The sequence below is a fragment of the Diorhabda sublineata genome, chromosome 8, assembly GCF_026230105.1.
Source record: "Diorhabda sublineata isolate icDioSubl1.1 chromosome 8, icDioSubl1.1, whole genome shotgun sequence".
Taxonomy (NCBI): Eukaryota; Metazoa; Arthropoda; class Insecta; order Coleoptera; family Chrysomelidae; genus Diorhabda; species Diorhabda sublineata.
This window is the reverse complement of record NC_079481.1, coordinates 15,830,372-15,849,125: the sequence shown is the minus strand read 5'-3', so window position 1 is coordinate 15,849,125 and position 18,754 is coordinate 15,830,372. Positions and strand designations below refer to the sequence as shown.

Genomic DNA, 18,754 nt, shown 5'->3' with positions numbered 1-18,754 from the left:
ATCAGAAATGGTTTCTATTCTTTTCAATCTAGATCGATTATTAATTACAAAAAAAAAATAGAAAGTAATTTGTATTCTCTTTTCATAATTTAATTTTGAAAAAATAGGAATGCATGAATTGTGATTAGTTTTTGAAAAATTTATTTCCTATTTTTAAGAGAATTAATCAAATATCTCCATTGCTGGACTTTCCTTTTATGGAAAGAATAGGAGTATCTGTCCATGTCGGTTAATCCGATCATAGTTTTCAAAAACCAGACAAGATATTACTTACTATTTCTCGAAAAAATAAAAGAACCATAAAGATACAATAACTTAGATACTTTGAGGAATTTATATGGTATTGGTTCATTCGAAGTTGAAGCAGATCTTTCCGCCTTCAGGTCCTTCTTTCCAACGGAGAAACTTCTGCAGCTTCAAATATTAGGAAAAGCCATAGCAAATATTATTCCAGTAGGTCTCCAAGTAAATATAAAAATTTTTAGTTAAAATGACGCGATCAGAGAAGCAATCACTCTCTGAAAGACTGAACGATAGCATGCTTGGCCTGTTTCTTATCAATATTTAATCCCTAAGACACAAAACAGAGGAACTGTATCTTTTTACAATTTTCCAGAGATTGTCGCTATCATTGAACAAACTGAGGTACTTTGATCTGATAAAGTATTCGAATTTTCTATCGCCTACCACAAGACTTATGATCTCTGTATTGTTTGTATTTACAGAACACCTGACGCTGTCTTACATACTTTCTGTCATAGACTACTGACTCTACTGGAGTCCTTACCTCTAAAAAGCAAACTAATTCTATGTAGCGATCTCAATATTAATTATTCTAGTGGGTGTACTGGTCAAGAATTTCAGTTCCAGTACCATAGACTATGTCGTGTCATCGTATGATTCAGAATCCACCGACTGAACTGTTTTCAATTCAGGCCCCTCCGATCATGAAGCAGTATTAACAAATTTTCTGTAAAATCCAATAATTAAAATGCTTCTCTCAAAATATGCCATATCTTTTCGGAAAAAACTTTTCAAAACTTCAAGCACTGTTGTCTGGAACATGCTCTCTGGTGATGTGGACTTCAAATTTTCTAGATTCATAAAAACACTAACTAGTCTAGCATCCAATTATTTCTCCCTTAAAAGGTTTACGTATGTCTGCAAAGGATATGCGATCTTTATCTCACATTCTCGGAAATTCTCGTGTCTTCATCAAAAATTACGTGAAACTAGACAAAAAATTTATCATGACAATAAAAGCTGCCAAAGATATTTATTTTAATAGGAGGCACGCTAATTTCGAGTCTGTCCGATTGCCCATTAAATCACCTTACCACTTTAATTAACGTTCCATTTCAAAATGGCACCTTTCCCAATTACCTTAAGACGGCTATAAATATACCTTATCTAAGATCATAGAAAGATTGGTCAAAAAGAGGCTTTTATCATTTCTGTTTAAATATAAAATACTTACAAACCATCAATTTGGGTTTTTGAATAACAAATGCAGACGACACTAGTTTCTCTTGGAGCAACCCTCATCTCACGGCACTTCATAGGACCATATCTAGTGACCTTAAATCATGGTGCGATTTTAATCTTCTCTGTCTCAACGTTTATAAAACTAAAGTTTATCATATGAAAATGAATTGCTGCCTTTTTTATTAAATAACACCATTATTGAATCTGTAAAATTCTTAGGGCTTGTTGTGGACAATTTTTTGAAATTACCGCATTACCTAAAAAATTAAGTTCCACCTGTTTTGCGCTGAGATCAGTTTCCAAAGAACTAAACTTATCCACCTCCTTAACAGTTTATTACGCCCTTATTGAGTCACATCTCCGATATGCCCTTCTTTGAGCGAATCTACAAACTACAAAAAAGAGCTATTAGATATTTTCTCGGACTAAACAGCAGGGCTCATTGCGGGGACTTCTTTAAAAGATTAAAAATTCTGATTCGCCTTCCTTATTCATTTTTGAATCCGTTTGCCCAATTCGTAAGGACGATTCTCAAATTTCAGAAAGATCGTTGCACAACTATCCACTTTGGAACGCGAAGCACGATCTTTGCCAGTTTAATCCACGTTCAGAATTAGTTAAGGGCTCAATATTTTACAATGCAAAAAATCACAATCACTTGCCAATTGAAATTAAATCTATAACATCTTTTCCGCATTTCGCAATAGTTTGAGGGCATATTCATATTCTTATAATATTTAATTTACTGGTTTAATTTTGCTATGGACTTATATACTAATTATTATCTATTAATATTACCTATAATTTTGTTTACAAGCTTTTGTCTACAAATTGTAATAATTTTTTGACAATAAAGCATTTCTCTCTTTCTTGTTCATAAAGTAGCCCAGGTGAATTCCCAAAGGTCCGTGGAAGTTTTGATAGGAGTCTACACAAATTTATGACCTCCAAATTTATGGAAAGATGGAAAAAATATAACCGTTGGGAGTACATCAAAACCAGTAATATTTATTACTGAATACGGTCCACAAGAAAAAGTTTGGAAATCTTTGCTATAAAGTAATTAAGTTTTCTGACAGTGAAATTACACATTTGAAAGTTAACTACACATTTCAAAAACTTTCTTATCAAACAAAATAAACATTAATTCATTTGTAATAGTAAGTTGAGAGTGTTTACTATGAAATTAATATTTTCCTGGAGTATTGACAACACCGTAGACGAAACTGAAGTGAAAAGAGCGCATGTAGCATTTCCCTTTACCTACTTCGCTGGAAACTCACACAAGACCCGAACGCTAGTTACGCTTCGTGAACTGGAGAAAATCCGGGCTCCGGGAAAACTTTACTGCAAATAGGTTTTATCGAGTTGAGTGGTTTCTTCTTTGATTGATTCTACTTAAACAACGGTGAGATTGCTTTTGTATAATTAGTTGTCTTATGAGTTTATTTGCATAATTATTAAATTATAGTATCGAATGGAAACTATTGTTGTTAAATTTATATATTTTTTTAAAGGTTGGATAAATTGTTGTTGCTACCGATCCCTATCATGTTTGTTTATATTTGGAAGAAAATATACGAACTCGGTACAAATAAAATGTTATTTGAAATAATTAATGTGTAGACTGGAAGCATTTTGGATTGTATACTGAGCTAGTCATCATATAGGAGTAGTGTTAACTGGGAATTTTAAAAAATAATCTATTTTGCATAAGACTTTCTCTCATTATTATAATTAATTTGTGAGTAATCCAGTATTTCATATCAAGAAATCATTAATTAACACTAGTAGTAACGAAAAACGTGTATTCGTCCAATACCAAAGGAATATTGGAATCACAAGGGATGATCATTTTCTGAAATTTTTTTCTTGTACTATTTAGATGTTAGATATTGACCGTTAGAATCTAAAGGTATTATAATAAAAAGTAGTTATGATGCTTTATACTATTATCTAATTTTGCCTCACCCTGTATTTCTAAATACTTTATCTTATGTAAATTAACAACTCTCTCTCCATGGGTTTTGACAATCTAAATAAATTAATAATATGCAAAACTTTATAATTAAATTTGGTTTAGTTAATCAAAATAATGTATGATTTTCGAAAATAGTGATCTAGATCAAATATTTAAAGAATATTCGTTATCTTGATTCTGTCAGTAATGTCAATTATGACAGATGTTGGGATATCAATCAAATTTTAACTAGTATTATTTAGATTGATTACCAAATGTAAATTTATCTCAAATAACGTCAATCTATAATATAGAATTCAAACCAAAACCAAACCAAACTTATGTTTAATGCGACTATAATGATCTATGAATAATATTGATTATTAATAGCGAATGAATTGTTTGTATTTACGAATTTCTCCTTTACAAATTAAATCCAATAGGCTCTCACACTTCATTTCTTTAAATTTCATAAAGTCGATATTTTTTTGATTTTTACTGCGGGAGACTCATACTCAAACTAATAATTTTTTTCAACCAACTCTCGTATCTCAAAATTTTCCAACAGCCAAAAATCTCGTATGTTTTATAACTAAAATATCTTTCGATTCTCTCCTTTTATAGTCTCCTTAACGATTGTCATTTTTCTTACAGTCGCCTTTCACAATGTGTTTGTTCTTGTTGTACTGGACTCGACTAACGAAAAACTTTCTTACACTTTTTTCATGATAACAAAATTACAAATTTTGCAATATAGGAAAGAGTACTTGAATTTTTAAAAAATATTTATTTTTTGTGTATTTTAGTTCTTGATATGAAATAATGTCGGGAAGTGAAATATCTAATTAAAAGTGAAAAATAATATTTAAATATTTAATTGAAAATCGCAAAAATTCCAAATTTGTGATGTCATAGGTTTAATAAAAACATTGAGCAGTTGTCTGCTTGATAATCACGAGGTTATCGTTGAGGTCAACATAGCGTGTGCTGTTATAATACAGTTTTTATTTATTAGTTACGTATATATCAAACATATTCCTATATACAAGAATTAAGTGAATAAATCTTTTATTGGTCAAGTTCTTACATTACATCGCGTTGAAAATTAAAATTATAATAAACTTAATTACTATAAAATATCTGAATAAGTTAAATTTGAATCTTATTTACATTAAAATGATCCTGGCAACAAAAATAATTACATCTCGCAGGATCTTCAAAACGAACAACACTTTCAAACCATTCTTCTTCTTTTAGTAGGACGAGGTCCTGTCAGGTCTGTCATCTGCCCTCTTGTACCGCCGATGTCCAGCTACTATACCAGCGTTTTGGGGGCCTACCGATTGGGCGTCTTGTGCCTGGTTTCTGTGTTTTGGCCCATTTGGCAATCCGTTCTGGAGCCATTCGTTCTACATGGTCTCTCCATTGTCGGCGTCTTGCTCTTACCCATCTAACGACATCTTGTACTCCCAGTTCTCTTAAGGTATCTGTGTTGGGTATTCTATCGTGGAGTGTGGTACCCTTTATTGTTCGTAAAATCTTCATCTCTGCTGTTCTCATTTTTCTCTTTGTTTTTGTTGTGTCTGCCCTTTCAAACCATTCTTGTACTAAATCATTGTTTTCATTATAAAAAAACTCTATCAGGTGTTTAAGTCGTGGTATTTCTACATTCTGGTACAAATTACGATTTATATACCATTTCTCTTACTTTCTATTAGATATTCAGTGTTTATTTTACACCTATGACGTCACGCAATAAATTTTTGAACTTCTAATATTTTTTACTTCCATAAATATTGATCAAAGGATTAAAAGGAAATTATAATAAAAGTTGTATCCAAAACTATTTTTTTTCAAGCCATTTCATTACATTATACGGGGAAGAAATTAGCAACCCTTACTTTATTTCATATAAGAATTTTTTTCAAGATGAAGTTATATGAAATGCAATTTTAACTTAAAATTCTTGTTTGATTTGAGAATATTTTTTATTCTTAGCTGCAGAGAAAATGAAACATTATAAAATATAATTTGTTAAATAAATTGTGTAGAAAACAGTGAAGATGTAAAATGTGATACGATTCATGATAGATACTGGAAATAACAACCTCTAGCCAAAATACATGAACGTAGCTAACGTGTCATGGATTGCCGTACACGTTTAGGAAAAGAAATAAAAACTCAATTTATTCACCACTTTTTAAGGGTGATATTTCGAAAAGAGTTGTGCTGAGGAAATTTTGTTATAGGAAAGACCCATCTTAATTTCATAGGAGCAATCCCGAATTTTGTCGCATGCATTTAGAAACACCCTGGATGTCATCTCTATCATCATAAATTCCATTAATTTTGTTAAAATATGGTCCCAATTATATAAAAACAAACTTTTACCCGCGGCTTAGCTCGCATTGAAGCCATTAAAGAAGGAAAAGAGATAAATACAGTAGACATGAATCCATATAATTGAAAACAAGAGTTATACTTTTTTATTTCGCTTAAAAATTGCGTTGACCCATATGTAACACCAACAATTAAGTTTTTAAAAGCTCTACTGGTTCGTCAACTAATAGAAGTTAAACTTCACGAACGGAACAGCACATTCCAACAGTTTCATCTTTACATTTGAAAGCATCGCAATAGTGACATTTTGTATTCATTGAGCCAATAAAAATCAAAGGATGATTATGATATTAAATTGATGGATCATATTGAAACCTAGTACCATTGTTCTGGCGTTTCTATCGCTCTTCTAACTGTCTTTCTAAACGAACTCGTATCGGAAGAGGAGTTTCAACTGCTCTCAAAACATTTTGTCACCTTGCTTGCTGTTGTCTTCTCAGTTCTGCATGAACCGAAGATTCTTGATTTAGTGCAATTTTTACTGCATGGGGCTGTTGCTTCTTAAAGAAAAATAGAGTGGGAATTAAAACCAAAGAGTAAGGTCTCAAATAATGAGTAGCGTGTTACCACAAAAATGACACCTAACCCCAAAAATTCAAATAGTTCTATACTTAACGTGACCAGACGCTCCGTTTTGAACGGGACTATCCTTTTTATTGTTACGTGTCCCGGTATTCCCGAAATGAACCCTGGGACGCCAAATTATCCCGTTTTCTGAAATCTCGCGAAAATTTTAGTAGTCGAGCCGGCTGGACGTGAGCGGTGTGTGAGAAGAGACGGTCGACGCGACGATAGCCGAGAGTGGCGAAGACGTCATCGCTCGCGCTTTGTTTACTAATCGTTCAACAGATTTTTCGTTCGTCCACTTCTCGACGTTTGTTGTTTGATGTTCGTGTATCCTGTAAATAACTTGAATTTCTTTTGTTTTGGAACCATAAGTTAAAATGCCGAAACGCAAGTATACGTTCAATGTTAACTTACAAGCAAAATATCCGTTTATCAAGTAAACAAATACTTCCTGTGTGTCAGATGTGAAAAGTGTCGTACAAAATTTAGCGTTTCCCACAATGGTGCCAGTGAAATTGAACAGCATTTGAAGTCTGGAAAACATAAAAATGCCGCTGCTTCGAGTTCTTCGATGTTAACCTTTTGCAAGAAATCGGACACACCAACTTTAAAGGATCTGGATATCGCCGCGGCAGAAGATGTCTAGGCTTATCACACGATACAAGAAGATCACAGTTTTCGCACTAATGATTGTGCGTCGAAATTAATTCAATCATGTTTGATGAAAGAATTGAAAGACGATGTTGAAAAGTCCAATTGTATTACAATACTAAACGATGCTTCAAACCATGGTAACAAATAAATATACCCTATTTTAGTGCGCTTTTTTCAACCCCACGTAGGTGTGCAAGTAAAAATTTTAGATCTTCAAGACCAGTGAGACTTCTGATACCATTGTCAATTATTTAAACCAATTGTTGACACATAATAATTTGATAGCAAAAGTCGTGGCATTTTGCGGAGACAATGCCAATGTTAATTTCGGAGGTGCGGCTAGAAGGAACTAACAATGGGTTAACGAAATTACAATCATCTCTGAAAAAACCATTGATAGGTATTTTATGTGGAGCCCATATGATTCACAATGCAATAAAACCAGCTGCAGTCAGGCTACCCTTAGATTACCAAAGCATCATTGTGAAAATATATTTATTTTTCTATAGTTACAAGATTCAAGTTGAAGCTCTTAAGGAGTTTTGCGTCGAAACTGAAACAGAATATCAACAAATGCTCCGCTATAGCAACACCAGATGGCTTGCTCTTATGCCTGATTTAGAAAGGGTTTTAGAAATGTATCAGCCATTAAAAAACTACTTTTTGAGTATTGAAAAATTTCCTCTATTACTAAAAACTTTTTTTTAAGATCCCACATCCGAATTATGGCTTTATTTTTTACACAGTCAGTCAGCAAGTTTTCATTAAGCTGTATTGAAACTGGAAGGTTAGACTGTATCAGCAATTGAAGTTGCAAAGGAAATCAATCAATTAAAAAACAATTTGACTCAGAAACAGACCAATCACTTTCTTCCATTTATGGCCCGCCAATTAATAGTGAAATCGAAAGATAATATTACTGACATAGATGATGAGTTTGTGAAAAGAGCGACTATAGAATTTTATGGAACAAGCCGTAAAAATCTGGAGCAGTGAACGTTCTTACCAAAGAAATGGAGATATTTTATTGGGCAGATTTAAAAAAGGTCGCCGCATGGGAAGATGCTCAAAAATCTCTGGATGTATTAATTGAAAATGAATATATTGACTGTGATAAAGATGCAGAAGTTTTTGAGGAATTTTCGTTAATTTGTAGGTACATTTCATCGTAGAAAATAACTGAATGGAATAATCTAAATGTTTCCACAGAAACTCGTTCGGTGGAAGTATTCAAACACTTTCAAGCCAACAATCTTCAGCATGAAAACTTTTCTATTTTAATTGAATATATTTTATGTTTGCCTGCTACAAAATGCTCCAGTATAAAGAGTATATTCCATGATGAACAAATTCTGGCCATTTGAGAAATCCCAGTTACAAATTCCAATTCTAAAGGCGATGTTAATAATTAAGGTGAATATAAAAAAACATGCCAAAAGTTTTATTCTTACTTAAAATTGTTACTAGCTATATTTAATCAAATTTGTTCCTCTGATAAATATAAATATTAGTAAATTTTTCGGGTGTATATATTTTTTAATTTGTAACTTTTAAGTTAACTGACTTTTTCTGAATAAATAACTTTTAAAAAGTGCTTTTTTCATTGACTCCTGATACTTAACCTAAATAAACCAAAGTCCCATTTTGAGTCCAAAAATCAATGGTATACTGCAAATATAATAACAGAAGAAAAAAAAAGAATAAATAAAGAAAAATTACAAACAGCAGAAAATATAGTCAATTGGATTGGATATTGAGTAGACCGTTAGTAATACAGCGGAACGGTATTACAGTACTCAGAACTTCATTATAGGAATGTTAGATAGCGTTTATATCTCGTGAAAAATATTTTTTTTTCATAAAAAGTATCTTTTGTTATTTCTAATAGCTCTAAGAATATGTGTACAAAGTTTTATGATGAGTAGTTTTCGCGTGAAAGTATAACAAACATACTTACACTCATATTCATTATATTAGTAATACAGAAAAAAACCACAATGAGTAACAAAATTATAGGTAATAGTAATAGGTAATAATGCCCGGAAGTGAATATTATTATTAGAATAGAAGTCTTTTAAAGAGTAGAAGGCACTTTCCAGTAAATATTCCCTTACATTATTGGGGAATGCGGAAAAACATGACATCGATTTAATTTCAATTGGCAAATGATTGTGCATTTTTTTACATTGCAAAATATTGAGCCCTTAACTAATTCTGAACGTGAATTAAATAGGTAAAGATCGTGTTCCGCGTTCCTAAGTGGATAACTGTGCAGATCTTTCTGAAATTGGAGAAGCGTCCTTACGAATTGGGCAAACGGATTCAAAGATGAATAAGAAAGGAAGAATCAGAATTTATAATCTTTTAAAGAAGCCTCTGCAGTGAGCCTTGCTGTTTAGTTCGAGTAAATATCTAAGAGCTGTAGTAACACACGTAGTCCAGAAGGGAAGGGAATATCGGAGATAAGACTCAATAAGGGCATAATAGACTGTTAACGAGGTGAATAAGTTCAGTTCTCTGAAAACTGATCTCAGGAGAAACTTAATTTTTTTGATAAGGTGGTAATATGTAACTCCCATTTCAAGCCATAAGAATTTTACAGATTCAACAACGTCAATGGTGGCGTTATTTAATAAAAAGGCTCCAATGCCCCCATTGAATTCAAGAAATAAATTCAGTATAGGTAAAATTATATCGATATTATCGTAAATGTGGTTATATTCAAAACTGCGTTTTTCAATATTAAATCTTAAACAAAGAGTACAATGTTTCATTTATTTAATTGAATTTATTCTTACCATGAAACATACATGTTTAAACTATAAATATCTCACAAAATCTTGCCTAAATCATCAAATAAGGTAACATATTGGTAAGTAAAATTTTTTATCGATCTTGAAAGAAGCTCTATTATATACTAGAAAAATAAACACAGCTCAAACAAAACATAACAATTCATCATTCAAGTCTGACACCATGGATATTTTTTGTGCTTTATTATCAAATGATATTTGATATACGTACAATACAGATACATTTAGTTTGTTTTGTAAGTATTTATAATAAATTCCCTCTCCTTTAATATTTTTGTTATAGTCCAAATCATTATGTTTCATTAGCACGCCTGGATTATATTGGTTTCATTCTAGCCAAGTAACTTTTGACTAAAACTTCATATGAAACAAACTCTCCAGAGATATTGATCTAATTTTGATCTGTCCGGAAATTGAAGAAATTTTTATTTAATCAAACTAATGAAGATCTTGTTTTATATCAAAATACAGTATATAAATAAATGTGGATTTTTAGATCGTATTAGTTTGTTGGTGACGAAGTAGTCCAGTCACTTTAGGCAAAAAAGGTGTCAACCTCAGAATTTAAGATAATAATCTGGAAACTCGTATACAGCTTCATTTTGACGTTCTAAAAGTGGTCTCAAAAGTTTCATATTATCTTGTGTCTGCGTCGTAAATTATTCAAGGTCAAAGGTTACGAAAATCGGATTTTTGTAATTATCTCCGTTTTTATGGTTCCCATCACTTCAACATTTATTATGAAACTTGATAAGATAAAAAGATAAAAAAATTTGCCACATCTTTTGTCTCAACTTTTTTTCTGTACGCTCAAGCCTTTTCGAGATAGAGAGCGGAGATCACCCAGCGCTCCGGCATATGTACTAATACAAGGTCAACCGTAAATCTCGGTGAATAATACCTTGTATATAGTTACTAAATCATTCAAATAATATCAACAATAAATAATTTGTATTATTTATTAGTTAATACATTGTATAGAATGATTTTTCATATATATATATATATATATATATATATATATATATATATATATATATATATAAATTTTAAAATTATTTACAATATTATAGGATGTTTCAGAATGCTGTGCCATATCAAAGTTACATTGATTTCAATGACACACCCCATATTTTATTTAGAATCTTTTGACTACCCCATTACAATAATATAGAATAGGGATCTGTTCTACGGGGTATTTGGAAAATTATAACCGATTTATTTTTAAAAATCGTGAAAAGTTCAATACCCTGTACAATGTAAGAGAAATTATAATATTAGTGGAAATTATTTATTCGTCAATATTCATTAAATTTGATACTTGGTGAATCAAAATACTAATACATTATTTTCTCATTTTTTTTCAAGCGAATCACCCTATATTTTATGTGAGTATCGAAAAGTACTACCAACAAACTTCTTTGTTATCAAGCATTCCCTATATCTAAAATGATTAGTTCTTCAGATATTTTTTATTTGTAGAACAATTAATATTTTACTAGTGATGAAATGTTTGATATAATGTAAATATTGAAAGAGTGCAATGTGGTTTTTGCATGATCGTGTGCCTGCTCACACTATTCAAATAATTAATAGTGAAATGAATGAACTATTTCCTGGAAGTTAGATCGGTACATTTTATGGTAGGTAAGTGCTTGAAATAAAGCAAAGAACTGAACTTTAGAACTCATATTTATTTGTGGACTAAAATAGCAAAATGAAATATCAATAATAAATTCTTGTTTACATTCATTTTAAAGCATTTACTTAACTAATGGGGTACAGACACGTTGTTCATAAATACTAGAAAATAACCCAAAACTAAAAATAAAAATAAATTTTTTAGGAACAAATAACAGAAATATTGCCTCATGTCATATATACAACGTGTTAATGAGAAAGCGCAAAACTTGAAATTAGTTTGTTCAGAATTGTGAGTAGAATCGATTCCACTAATAAAAAATAGGAGTCAAATTTGAATCGAAATAATATTTGTAATTCTTTTATAATAAAAATAAGTTTGGTTGTCTGAGGTTTTGTGCTTTTTCATTAACACTTATATAAGTACTACTTTTTACTTATACTACAATAGTTTAAAAAATATGCAGATACTTCTAATAACAATACCTAGGTAACTTCGTAAAAATATTTAACCAGTATCCTCTAAAAGGATAATGTTGGTAGGATCGGTTGAAACACTTAATTTTTTAGAAAAAATGTAGTTAACAAAATTTTGTATTATACAACAAAACAGTTGACAAAATAAAAATAACTTTAAATATAAAAATTACTTAATAGGATAACTTTTTTATGCACTTGTTTCGCGGTCCAGTAAACTAATGAAACGCCTCTGGTGTTGCATCGCTTTTATAGCTCCCGGCATTATTCATGTCTGAACAGGAAAAGCAAGAAACATATTTTTGTAAGTTTCGTAACATAGGACTCAACTAATCCTATTCAATTTCTTTTTATTTTAAAATTATTTTTGTTTTTTTTTAATTTTTTTTTTTGGTGCCCCTTAAGGCTGGCGCCCGTTTGCATTGCACACTTTGCACATATGGTGGCGAGGGCCCTGGCACCAAGGTCTCCTGATATCAATAAAATGGACACATTTTTCCGGGGGTACATTAAGAATGAAGGATACAAATACCTCCAACAACAAGATATGACATGTTGAGAATACGGCATGTGTTTCGGAATGTTTCTATAGAAATGCTTCGTAATGTTAGAACTGTTTCAATTATCGTTTTCAAGCATGCATAGATGTCTTTGGAGATAATTTTGAATACCTAACGTTATTTGTAATATACTCGTTTTTTCTCTGAATTTGCTAATTAACCGATGCAGTACTGATAACACTGTTTACACCAACACTCACGATTACACTGTCTACCGCGCGTTTCGATAACCAAGTAATCGTCTGAAGATAATTCACTTTTAGTATCTGAAGACTCTGAAGTCACTTGTACTATATTACAAGAATTTTGTACGCACTCTTTCTTCTATTTTCCAGAACTAGAATTTACATACACACACTCCCTTGCGCGTGTGAAGTCTGTCGCTCTAAGCACCCACCCCTGGATGAATCCTCGTATTGATGCGAAGAAGGACATTTCACCACTCCCTGTCATTCCGACAAGTTTTCATCCTCGTCGCGTCGCGTTTCGCGCGTAGACTTCTTCCTCTCCCCCAAGTTCTATGAGGGATTCGGGAGATCTTTTTCTTTTTGTTGAGAGCTAGCCAATGGGCTATACACCCTTGTCTTCGTAGTTGTTTGGTCGTCGTAATGTGTGTGTGTTTTCGTTGCCTCGGGTAAACCCATTTCAACCTTCTTTGTCAAGAAAAGATCTAATGTATCCAATAATCCAAGATGTATGAATCGGCACTTGCTTATGAAGTGCGGAACTATCGAAATAATATTTCTTATTTTTTGTTTTTTTTTTTGTAGTTTTTAAGAATCTTTTTACTAACCTAACTTATCCTATTAATCGCGTTGTCTTCCCTTTTATTTTGTCTACTCAACAGCTTAGTCGTTCCTTAACCTGCTCGTTTTTTTAGCAGCTGGCGCGTAGCTACCTCCTGGTTCGATAGTTTTCGTGGCTGGTTGGCTTGTTTCCGCCTTCTTCGGTTTTTTTGGGTTTTTTTTGGGTTTTGAAGTTCGCCAGGTGCTCTTCATTCTGTCGAAGTCCTCTAATCTTGGTGTCGTCATTTTCTCATTTTGCACTAAGCATCAATTCTTCTTTGCTCTAGGTGATTCCGAATTACTGTCCACATGATTGTGGAATTTAATATGATTGTAGTTGGTCTGTTTTTTCCTCCTCTCTCCTGTTTTTTCTATTTCTTATTGTAATGTTCGTGTATTATCGGCGTCTCTTTTTTTGGCGATTTTTCTAACCGATTTCCTATTTTTCGTGTTCTTCGCTTCCGTGACTTTCTCATCCATAGGGGAGTCATCCATTTGCTTCTCTCCAGCCATTTGCTTCTCTCCGGAGTCACTTGCTCCAAATATTTGATTTTTATGGCTCTTGCGTCTAGTATCGCTTCTCTTATTTTCTATGATAGAGCCGATGTCCTTTAGATTTCCTCTTCTTGTTTCCTTATTATCACTTCATAGTTTCTATTCTTCCATTCCGTAGATGTTCCTTGTATAGCTTCTTTCTCTTTTTGTTTTCAGGCTCCATCCCTGTTACTTCTCTTGATTTTACCCTATTTTTACCTGAAATACCTGTAGTATCTAAAAATAAAATATTAAGTCGCACTGTAAAAGACAGCTGATTCGTAAGGTGAAAAATTCTGCAAAATAAAATTTTTGTTGATAAATTCTGCAAGTTACTAAGTTAAGAAGTGTGAGTGCAGAACTAGAACTAATGTACTTAAGTTTTCACCCTTATATAGAGTGAACTACTATCATACATGGAGCTCTGGATTTTTTTGCAGCACCATCACTACCATGAAAAAGAAAATTTTGAATCTTTTGTAATTGTCTCAATATTCGAGAGTTATTATTGTTAATTGATACTATTCAACTTAGTTTGATCGTTTACTTTTTATATTTATTTTTCCTACACTACCCTATTAGTTGGCGCTTGGGCTGAGGGCTGATATAAATAGATAGATAAGTAATAGTTTCTCAATGGTTAAAAAAATCGTTTTACAAATATGCAATCTTTCTTTTTATCACTGCTTCTATGATTCACACACTTTCAATATCTGTTTGTGCAGTCATTAATATGTATTGACACTTAATATTGTGTGTACAGCGAATATCCTATAACTAAAAGGTTGTTTAATACTAGAGGCGTGTTTTGAAATATTATATACCAAGTATAACTTTATCGATTACTATACGAGGTCTGGCTATTAAATAACGAGAATGTTTACGATAATGGGTTTTATTATAAAAATTATTCTACATTCGATTGCCCTTCTTCAATACACCTTCCTCCCCTTGCCAAACACCTTTCCATACGTTTTTTCCATTTATCGAAACAGTGCTGGAAGTCTTCTTTGGTGAGGTCTTTAGGACCTTTGCCGTTTTTTGCTTTACCGCTTCCATTGACTCAAATCGGGTCCCTTTCAAAGCAGATCTTTTTCTAAACATTCAAGAAAATCTGAGCAGATTTTTCGCGCAGACTTTTGTCATGAGTAATTCCTAGTGTAAAATTTTTCTAACCGTTCCTTTATCGACGTTTATAGCCTTGACTTTCAGCGGGTGCTCATTCGATGATCTGATTGCACAATTTGGTTGATTTTGGTCACTGTTTCCGGAGTTTAAACAATCAAATAGCGCTGGTCATCTTCAATGCTCTCTCAGCCCTCACTAAAACATTTATACCACTCAAAAATACGCGCATGAGATAGATAGGCCTCTTGCAACAATTTATAGCCTTTTTTTCAATTTAACGAGTAATTTGAGATTGATAATATCATTTTAAACAGCCACTGCACAAATACTATAATAGTGACGAAAACGTGTTTTGGGACAAGATATCTAGATACCCCACCTAGGGCGCCCTCTAGGCGCGCAGTCTCGTTATTTAATGGCCAGACCTCATACAGTGCTTGATTTATATAGGACGAACCAAACAAAGAAAGTCGTGCAGTAAAATATGATTAATTTTATAATGAATTGAAAAATTTTATTAGTAATATAGTCCGACTATCAGTTGTTTGCGAATCGTAACCCAGAACGAGATTCAGAACTACGAGAGCTTTTGAAAAATTTTTTCCGAGAAGATACAGCATAATTTGCGAGAAGCATTTTAATTATTGGATTTTGCCGAAAATTTTGTTGACACTGCTTTATGAACGGAGAGACCTGAATTAAAGACAGTACAGTCTGTGGATTCTGGATCATACGATGACCCGACATAGTCTATGGTACTGAAACTGGTCTTAATTATTCTGGTTCATGCCGTTATAAGCATGATCATACCAAAAGAATTCAAAAATGCATCTAAATGTTCATTTTAGATCTCTTCTATTTTAAAATTAGTTTTTTATAATAATTTTTTGAAGATAAAATTTGATGTTTCGACTTTTCTTAAAGTCTTTATCAAAATATGATGTTGACACTGACAATTTGCGCATTTATATCAATCGATAGATCACCTACAAATAATTTGATTGATCAAGCTCTGTTACATATTTAAGATGTAAGGACTAAAGAAAAAATTAATTTTTCTTTTTTCTTATTAGAGCATGATGGTGATCTATTGATTAATATAAATGCGCAAATTATCAGTGTTAATATCATCTTTTGATAAAGACGTAAAGAAAAGTCGAAACGTCAAATTTTATCTTCCAAAAAACTAATTTTAAAACAGAAGAGACCTAAAATCAAAAACATTTAGATGCATTTAAGAATCAAAAATTGATTGAAGACATTCTTAACCAGCACACACACTGGAATAATCAATATTGAGATCGCTATTTTAATGCTGAAAAGTATGAAAATCCCAAACCTCAGTAACCTATCAATGATGATGCTCATGAAAATTAATTGTAGACAGTTATTTAAAGGCAATAAACAATTTCTGAAGTTTAAAGATCATAAACAAATGAAACAACCAGTCAGCTGATGTTGAAAATTGATCAAATTGACAGCTGACCCGACCTATCCTATCTCACACTATTTTGTTTTATATAGAGTAAAAGTTGGTAACCATGTTTATATTAATATTTAATTTAGTTAAGTTGACAGGCGATAAGCACTCTTAGATATGTTCAAGTGATAGTGACAGTATGATACAAAAATTGTGACAGGCAAGCGTGTTCCAATTTGTAATTTTAAGAATTTTTAATTATTGAGCAAAAATCCGACGATTGTTCATCAAGAGTTTTGTTAATCAAAACAAGTATCATTTCTTCATAATTTCTCAACAAAGAACCCAAACCCACTGAAAATAACAACATGATCGCACCCACCCCACTGGTTTAACAGGGTATAAAGGACCATATCATATGACTAGGACTCGATTAACTCGATCAGTTTCCGAACAACAATGAACTCCGGGTTATGCACCGAATATTCTATGATCGAGTTAACCTGATCATAGTTTCCGAAAAGTCTTATCAAATCGCCTGCTGTTAATTATTGATAGATTTTTAAATGTAACAAAGACAACCGTTGTTGATATCTGAGCCTGTCATTTTAGTTACAATATTGTTTAGTTTAACTAAATAATTTTCAGTGTTTTTTGTTTCATTTAAAAGATAGCCATGAAAAGGTTCTTCTGGTATTGAGGGTGTATGCACAAAATGTCCTGAACGGTATCAGCTGCTAAAAATGAATTTTCAAACGGCAAAGCAATATATTTTTGGTGTTAGGACCAGTGGTTGAGAATCCGAAAACAAGTATCAGGCAAATAGCCAGACATAAAGATGTGCGCTAATCTAGTGTTTCTAGGATTTTCATGATGCACAAATACTATTCGTGTCATATTGAGTATTTATACGTCGATGAATTTTACCACAGAATAGATGTGTTTTGTTTAAGGCCCCTTGATCAAGTGCCAGCTTGAGAACAATTTTCCAAGTTTTTGTTGTGCTCAGACGAATTCACTTTCCAAAAAAATAGTTTGTACGCACGAAGCATTTGAGAAAGTACACGATATGATTCTAGCGGACCGAATATAGAAAATATGAAAATTATTGGATCCCCAGACATCTCACATTGTTATGTGGTTAAAATTTTAAACTATAACTTTGAGTAAACTTTACGCAAAATAGAAGGTGTGTTTGCTTAAAATCGACTACGATTTCGAAGGGGTGTTTGGGGTTATACCACCGCAATATATATGAGCTTTAGTGGTCTTCAAAAACCGTGGATTAACCACAATCAACGCTAAAGAAGGTTTATCAGTGGATAAAGTCACGGTGGCCGATTTTACGTAGTAGTTATTCAGAATAGTTAATCAATCAATAGCTATTCCTACTTGTTTGGATTTGAATGTTACGCGTTACATCCACAATCAGATAGAATGGTCGAGAGGATGATTGGAATGCAATTAATGAGTCAACCGATTAAATACCTGCGCAAATCCTGTTTGGACGTGAAATTACGTTTCCTTGTAATCTAGAATTTTGCAGAAGATCTAGCGAGAGAAAAAGATATGGTTATTTGGGAGAAAAATGATGATATACACGAAACTTCAAGTTGCCAGAGATAAAATTACAGAAGTTCTGGGAAGATGTGTAGTTAATCAAGACAAGTATCAATGTATCGTTTATCGAATAAGCAATATCTTCGATGGAAAAACGAAAGTGGTTTACCAAAATCCACTAGCGTTGTTCGAAGAGGGGTGCGTAGGGAGGTACCGGAAAAACAAGATATGGAGTCACTAAAGAGTAACGTCAATACTTGTTCTGGCAAACAACATCCTCGTCAATATCAAAAACGCACGAGGGTTGGCAATCATCTTCTGAAAAAAGTTTAGGCAGTTAGAATAACTTGGCTATCTAAAACGAATTTCAAGATCGATCCACCTATCGCGATATGTGGGAAGCGCTTCAAAGCCTCCGGGTCTATATGTTGGAATCCAACGTAAAAAACCGGTTAAGATATCAAGTAACCAGTTGGATTGGTAGCTCGTCATGAATATGGTAAAATATTTTTAGCTTTATCCCCGTCATCGGTACCTAATTAAGACGGTGCCCCGTTATTTTCGTAAGACCAAAAAGTGCAGAATTGAGTCAAGTTGCAGATTCACTCATCCGGTCTTTAGAGGAACTTCCTACTAAGAAGGGGGTAATGTTACGAGCTCGCCCACGGATGAAGATCGTGGAGCTTGTCATGTTCTTATATGTTAAACAATTTTATATCATAGTGAAATTCACTATGTCGAACATTTACTTCAGGTTGCTATAATAAAGG

General features: G+C 32.6%; 1 protein-coding gene across 1 annotated transcript in view; it reads left to right on the top strand.

The window, feature by feature from the left end:
- The first annotated feature begins 2,784 nt into the window (after positions 1-2,784).
- Positions 2,785-18,754, top strand: part of LOC130447768 (probable sodium/potassium/calcium exchanger CG1090) — a 143,390-nt gene continuing 127,420 nt past the window's right edge. The window contains exon 1 of the mRNA XM_056784761.1: positions 2,785-2,893. The gene's annotated coding sequence lies outside the window, so the exon portion shown is untranslated. The remainder of the gene's footprint in view (positions 2,894-18,754) is intronic.